Below are 8,049 nucleotides of genomic sequence, written 5' to 3' on the forward strand. Positions count from 1 at the left end.
TGGAGAGCTATAGTTTAGAGACCACTGCATAGTGGTCTCCAAACTGTGGACCTCCAGATGTTGCAAAACTGCAACTCCCAGCATGCCCAGACAGCAAACTGCTATGTGGGCATGCTGGGAGTTGTAGTTGTGCAAGATCTGGAGGTGCACAGTATAGAGATCATTGTGCAGTGGTCTCAAACTGTAGACCTCCAGCTGTTGCAAAACTGCAACTCCCAGCATGCCTAAACAGCTCTCTGAGCATGCTGGGAGTTGTAGTTTTGCAACATCTGGAGGGTTACAGTTTAGAAACCACTATAGTGGTCTCAGACTGTAGCCCTCCAGATGTTGCTAAGTAATTCACCAGCTTCCGTTGGATCCAGGGAGCTGCGTCGCCGTCCTCTTCTTCCGCCGATCGTCGCCTGCTGCCGTCGCCGATGGGTAAGTGGATCTTCGGCGCCGGTCCCTGTTGGTTGCCCCATCCTGCCCCGCCTATTGTGGGAGGGCAGAACGGGGAAACCGAAAGTAAACCCCTCCGCCCCCGATCTGCTATTGGTGGTTGCGTCTAGACCACCAATAGCAGAGATAGCAGGGGTGGCACCTCTGCCACCTCACTCCTATTGCTTCAAGGGGATCGTGGGTGTCTAGGACATCCGCGATCCCCTTTATTTTCTGGGTCACCGGGTCACTATAGACCCGTATGACTCGGAATAGCCGCAAATCGCGTGCGTTCGTTCGTTCGTGGTCTGATGACCCCCCTGGGCATTTGCGCGGGGTGCCTGCTGATAGATATCAGCTGTCACCCCGGCCCGGCGCGCGGCAGGGGCTGGAATTCCCACGGACGTATGAGTACGTCCCTGCTCCTTAAGATCCAGGGCGCAGGGACGTACTCATACGTCCGTGGTCCTTAAGGGGTTAAGTACCAGGGAGCAAAGGCGTACCTGTATGCCCTTGCTCCTTAAGTGGTTAAAGGGGGTTACTCTGGTGGAAAACTTTTTTTTTTTCTTTTTTTAAATCAACTGGTGCCAGAAAGTTAGAGATTTGTAAATTACTTCTGCCAAAAAATCTTAATTTCCTCTGTAGTATTCAGCAGCTAATAAGTACTGGAAAGATTATTTTCTTTCTGGAACACAGAGCTCTCTGCTGACAGCACGAGCACAGTGCTCTCTGCTGACACCTCTGTCCATTTTAGGAACTTTCCAGAGTAGGAGAAAATCCACATAGCAAACATATGCTGCTCTGGACAGTTCCTAAAATGGACAGAGGGGGAGATTAATCGAAAGCTGTGCAGAGGGAAAGTGTAGCAGTTGCCCATAGCAACCAAATAGATGTCTTCTAATCATTTCTCATGACTGTTTAGCACAACACACACTCTATATGGTGCTTGAATGTTGCTGTATTAGGTGTCTATAATACGGTGCCCATAAATAGCTTCCATGTCTATCTGATTTTTTTTGGTGCATAGAATCCGAAAAAATAGTGCCATGTTCCAGCCAATAAGATATTAGAGTGCTATTCTTTTCTTAGAACATAGGCTTCATGGAGACACCATACAGGAATAGTTGGGTCTATTGAAAGAGAAACTGCAGTCATGGTCTAGTGGCAGAATATCTGTTTGCATTTTCATGGCACCTTTTGTAGCCTGAGACTACTGGGACTTACATGGGACTTCCACTGCATCCGCACCCTGATCGATGTAGGTTTGGGCGATGAAGGTGCTGTGAAAATGTACACTGCTCAAAAATAAATAAAGGGAACACTTAAACAACACAATGTAACTCCAAGTCAATCACCCTTCTGTGAAATCACACTGTGTCCACTCAGAAAGCAACACTAATTGACAATCAATTTCACATGCTGTTGTGCAAATGGAACAGACAACAGGTGGAAATTATAGGCAATTAGAAAGACACCCCCAATAAAGGAGTGGTTCTGCAGGTGGTGACCACAGACCACTTCTCAGTTACTATGCTTCCTGGCTGATGTTTTGTTCACTTTTGAATGCTGGCGGTGCTTTCACTCTAGTGGTAGCATGAGATGGAGTCTACAACCCACACAAGTGGCTCAGGTAGTGCAGTTCATCCAGGATGGCACATCAATGCGAGCTGTGGCAAGAAGGTTTGCTGTGTCTATTGGCATAGTGTCCAGAGCATGGAGGCACTACCAGGAGACAGGCCAGTACATCTGGAGACGTGGAGGAGGCCAACAACCCAGCAGCAGGACCGCTACCGCCACCTTTGTGCAAGGAGGAGCACTGCCAGTTTGCCTGACCCATTGGGGTATGTCATGCATCTGACTGCTCAGCTCAGTTTTTTTTTTTAACCCCTGAAGGGACTCTTTAACAGAGTTCCTAATACAGACATGAATGAGCCAATAGACCAGTGTTTCCCAACTAGGGTGCCTCTAGGTGTTGCAAAACTACAACTTCCAGCATGCCTGGACATGCCTACCATTCGGTAATGCATTTCCTTGCGCACTCTTCAGAAAGAATAGACGTGACGATTCTTTCTGCGGAGGCTGGAATCAGAATTTCTGCAGCAGAAACACCTGGTGCAGAAATTCTGCTGTGTGAACTGTGCAGCAGAATCCCGTTGAAATGAATTCTGCTTCGGAATGTCTGTGTGGAATATTCATGCGGAATTTCGCACAGACATTCTGCTGTGTTAATATGGCCGCCTTCTGAAATTCAATCACCTAGAAGCAATGTGGCATTCCCTGGTTCCCTGGCTCAGTGCACTTATCTAACTATGGAATTTACTGTATGTGGTAGAAATATTTGTAAGTAAGGTACAGCTATTCCAACTCAGCAGTGTGTGTGGAAGTCATGTATATCTTGACTTCTTGAACCTTTTCAGTTTTATAGTCAGCCTACTAGTAATGTTTACAGTATTATTATGAGGGGTGTGCTGACACTTAACATGACTCTCTTTTATACTCTTAGTATATTGTACAGTAATGTAAATACACTTCATTGTCTGGTTATTTCATATAAATGCAGTGACAAGGGCATGACCTGTTAGGACTGCACAGTTTATAGAAGCTCTAATGGTAAATAAAGCCATTCGGAACCTATTATTTTGACACCTAAAAGTTTTAGGCATCTGTCACTAGACTTCACAGGCTGGGTTCTCTGATTCTCTTGGAATTTTTGCTTGTTTTTTTTTTTTCTATTATCATCATGACTTGTGTTAAGTAAGACATTCAAAAAAGCCCACCAAAGGACTAAATCCCTTTTGAACTTAGGGACCCCACTATTTTTTATTTAAATCCAATTAAAATATCCCTTGTGTTTCAAACAAAAGGGTGTTTGTAGAACACTTGACTGAAAGGCACCAGATTCCCAGTTCATCAGGTCACACTTTACTTCCTACCTATAGCTCATATCTAAACCACTAGTCTCCCTATATAACTCACCCACGGTCTACATTCTACTTTTAAAATGTATACAAAGTACCGCTCCGAAGTTTTATTGCATAAAAACGGCTTTGTCAAGGGTTAACCACTTAACCCCTACAGGACCCATGATGTAACGTTACATCCCGACACCCTGGGTCTTAAGGACCAAGGACGTACAGTTACGTCATGGGCAGTTCTGGTCCCCGCCGTGCGCTGGGCGGGGATCGGACCGGGATGCCTGCTGAAATCATTCAGCAGGCATCCCGTGCAAATGCCCAGGGGGGGGTCATTAGACCCCCCCCCCCCATGTCGGCGATCGCTGCAAATCGCATGTGAATTCACACATGCGATTTGCGGCTATTCCGGGGATGCGGGTCACGTGTGACCCGCTGACCCGGAGATACAAGGTGATCGGGGGTGTATGATACACCCCCTATGACCCACTGTATCTATGGGGAGGTGGCGATTTCGCCACCCCCCCCCCAGGATCGCTGCTATTGGCTCTTTAAATGCCTTGGCTAGCTGTTCAATGTCCTGTTTAATATCTTGTAAATTAGCAGTCCATGGACTAGAAGGCTGTGAAGCAAGGACAGGCTGAGCAGGGGCCGAGGGCTGGGGTGAGGCCCCTAAGGGTTCTGCAGCAGGGGCACTAGCTTCCTCTACCTGGGACCCCGACTCAATAACTTTAACTGCTAGTCTTTTAAAAGCTGGGAAATTCATATCGGGATTTTGCACCGCTAGCATCCTAAGTTGGGCGTTTTGTCCCACTTATTCTGTGCCCCCTCTATGAACCGGTCCATCAGTACTCTATTACCCTGGTCGGGTGTGATGCCATCCAACTTCTGCACTGCCTCTAATGCATTCTGCAAGGCTACTGCATATGCCCAGAGAGTCTCACCTGGTTTCTGACGTCGCTCATACAGTCTCAGGCGTACCTCAGAGGGGGAATGAGACTCAAATAGTTGAGAGAGCCCCTCGAAGATCTTTTCTACGGTGGCCTTGTCGTCCACTAGCCAGGTGCGGAGCTCCTCCAAGGCAGGCCCTTGGAGCTGTCCCATGAGCAGCTGTACCTGTTGATGAGGAGGAAGAGCCCGAAGAGCCTGTAAAACTTCTCCTTATAGTCTCTCAATGTGAAGGGATCACTGTTATAAGGGAAGAACGGGGTTTCCCAGAAAAACAGGTGCAGCAACAGGGGCTTCAACCATGTAGGGAGAAACTGGAGACGGGCTAGGCAGATCCTGTCTTACCCGTAGTGAGGGTCCTGCCAGGGACACAGGAAGACCCTGTCTTTGTAGAGCAGGTGGCATCGGTGAAAGTGGCAGCATCCTTCTGACTTGTGGTGGGGACCTCATTGGTGGGGTCACAGGAACAACACCATCCTGTTGGTCAGGTGGCGATGATGGTCCTGCAGGCTCTGACATTCTTCTATTGGGTGCGCTGGCCCTTTAAATGAATCTCGGGTTCGCAGGTCCCAAGGAGATGTGCAGTTGCTCTCTAATCTAGAACTTGAGTGCGTAGAGTTTCAGTCCGCTGTAGCACTCTATGTTTTTTCACACTGCGAACTGTGTTCTGTAGCAGGTTCCTGGGTTTGGGCTCCGGCAAAATGGCTGCTGCTGCACCGAAGGCTTCGGTTGGCAGAGTTTCAGGATCCCACGCGTGGGAAGGCCCTGCGCTAGTTTTAACTGTTTCCAATGCGGATTGCAGCTCCATTGTACTCTTCGCCTCCCCCCTTACTTTTCACGTGGCCCCTTTGTATCGTTCACCACACGCACTGCTCTTGTACATGAAAACGTGGTTTGCAGCACATGAATACAGTCTCATATAGGGGGGAGTACACTTTCACTGGTGACAACAGCAGCAGGCACACACCTGTATCCTGTTCGTGAGACGCCAAAAAGGCTTTGTGGTGCCTTGGGGGGGGGGGGGGGGGGGTGGAAGTGGTGTATTATGGCGGTTGGGGTGTTGCTATGCGGTATATCAAGGGTGTAATTAACTCTTGTCAGTCGTGACGCCAGGGGATGAGGTTAAATACTGTATAGCTTGGCCTATCTCCACCCTTCCTAAAAGCGATAGGGAGATGTAGTATAACGGAATGTCCACAACCAGAGCTTTGCTAAAAACTTTCGGAAACTTTACTGAAGATTTTCTGTAACATGGGATAACAGGAACAGTCCTTATAACAAAGTCTATATACAGCTTAGCTGAGATTGACGTATGGTTGGGACTTTTGTAAGTTCTTTAGCTTAGTATGATTTTGTAAGCACAGATCCGCTGGATTTAGGGGTTTGTTTAGGTCCAGTGATCCGGCAAGCATTTGTGGGGAATTTGTAAGAACTCACTGTTTTATTCAGACCGAGGCCGGCAGGCTTTGGCCCAGTAATTGCCGATGACAGATGCGCAGATCTTTTCTCATCAGCAGCCCATGAGGAAAAAGAGCGATTATTGGACGCAGCTCCCTAATATGGGCAGGGGCTGGCCATTTTATGATTGATCCATACCATCTTTCATTCACCGTTACAAAGTGTTATGGGAAATCACATGACCCATGAACCACCAAAGGTCCTTTTACTTACCATAGAGTTCTGAAGCCCCGTCACATGACCCGAAGGCCCTGCGACGCTATGCAGGTGATAACATATTATATACAGTATTTACACACTTAAATTAACACCATATTAACTAGATGAGGGGGGGACTAGGGGATGACTAGGGAAGTGGACCCCCACAGTTCCTAGGAACTCTGACTTTGGGGACCCCCCAACCAAGGTACGGTATGCAATACAGTACCTGGACACCACATGTACATAACCTATTTGACCACACGTGTGTGGCCTTGGTTATTAAGTTATGAATTAATACGATCTGTGGGTATGGCTAACACACGGTATCATTGGGATATATGTATTGGGGCTTACGTTCTATGTGAATATCCACTTTAATGAGGATCAAGGGCGTAATTAGGTTGTATATGCACTTTAATGTGGATTATGGGAGTATTAAGGTTCAATATGTATTCTTATGGTGGCATATTAGGCTTATATCTATGGCTATGAGAGTACGACTTTAAGGTGGTGAGAATACGATAAGATAAGCTAAGCTAATATGTATATATATATAGTTATAAGGTTAAGGACACAAGGTGCCGATCACCTTTGGGAATCTCAATAAGATGGTGGTATAAGTATTTTGTGACAATTATAGTATGGATAAGATAAGATAATATGGTGATATATTTATATCGGCACCTGTAAGGCAATTGTGACCATATATAGTAACATAGTTCATAAGGTTGAAAAAAGACCAGAGTCCATCAAGTTCACCCTATAACCTTAATGATTCCCTACTGAGTTAATCCTCCGGGAGAGAATTCCACAGTCTCACTGCTCTTACAGTAAAGAACCCCCGTCTGTGCTTGTGTAGAATCTTTCTTTCTTCTAAACGTTGAGGATGCCCCCTTGTTATAGATACAGTCCTGGGTATAAATAAATCATGGGAGAGATCTCTGTACTGCCCCCTGATATATTTATACATAGTTATTAGGTCTCCCCTAAGCCTTCTTTTTTCTAAACTAAATAATCCTATTTCTGATAATCTTTCTTTGTACTGTAGTTCTCCCATTGCCCGTATTTCCCTGGTTGCCCGTCTTTGAACCCTCTCCAGCTCCACTATATCGTTCTTGTACACTGGTGCCCAGTACTGTACACAGTATTGTATTGTACACAGTGATTTGTACAGCAGTAGAATTATTTCCTTGTCGTGGGCATCTATGCCCCTATTGATGCACCCCATGATTTTATTTGCCTTGGCAGCAGCTGCCCAACACTGGTCACTACAGCTAAATTTACTGTTAACTAAGACTCCTAAGTCCTTTTCCACGTCAGTTGTCCCAAGTGTGCTCCCATTTAATACATAATCCCAGCCTGGATTTTTCCTCCCCATGTGCATTACCTTACATTTATCAATGTTGAACCTCATCTGCCACTTCCCAGCGCAAGCCTCCAACCTATCCAGATCCATTCGTAACAGTGCCCTGTCCTCTATTGTGTTTACCGCTTTACAGAGTTTAGTATCATCTGCAAAGATTGCTACTTTACTTTTCAACCCCTCTACAAGGTCATTAATGAATATATTAAATAGAACAGGACCCAAGACTGACCCCTGTGGTACCCCACAAGTAACAGTCACCCAATCAGAATAAGTACCATTAATAACCACCCTCTGTTTTCTATCACTGAGCCAGTTACTTACCCACTTACACACATTCTCCCCCAGCCCAATCCTTCTCGTTTATGTATACCACAAAAAAACTCCCCCAGGGGTCTCTGGGCCAACTCAATATACAACAACCAAGTGGAGAATAAATCCCCTCAGGGAAACCCTGACTAAAGAACCCCTGTAAAAATTAAGTTAAAATGTAACTTTTATTATTTCTTTTTTTTTTTTTAATGTATTTTTACTTGTTAGCCACAAGGTGGCACTGGTGCTTTAAAATTACTCAGCACTGTGCACAATATGTTCCATGTATTGAAACATGTTTTAGTGTCTGCATCCAGACTACGTATTGAACAGTTATGATAGTCTCTGGTGCTTTACTGCAGCTCAGCAACAGGAACGCTCTAACTACATGGAACTGTAGCACAGTGTGAAATTAAAACATTTCACCTCTCCTTTTTA

Source organism: Hyla sarda, chromosome 3, assembly GCF_029499605.1.
Source record: "Hyla sarda isolate aHylSar1 chromosome 3, aHylSar1.hap1, whole genome shotgun sequence".
Taxonomy (NCBI): Eukaryota; Metazoa; Chordata; class Amphibia; order Anura; family Hylidae; genus Hyla; species Hyla sarda.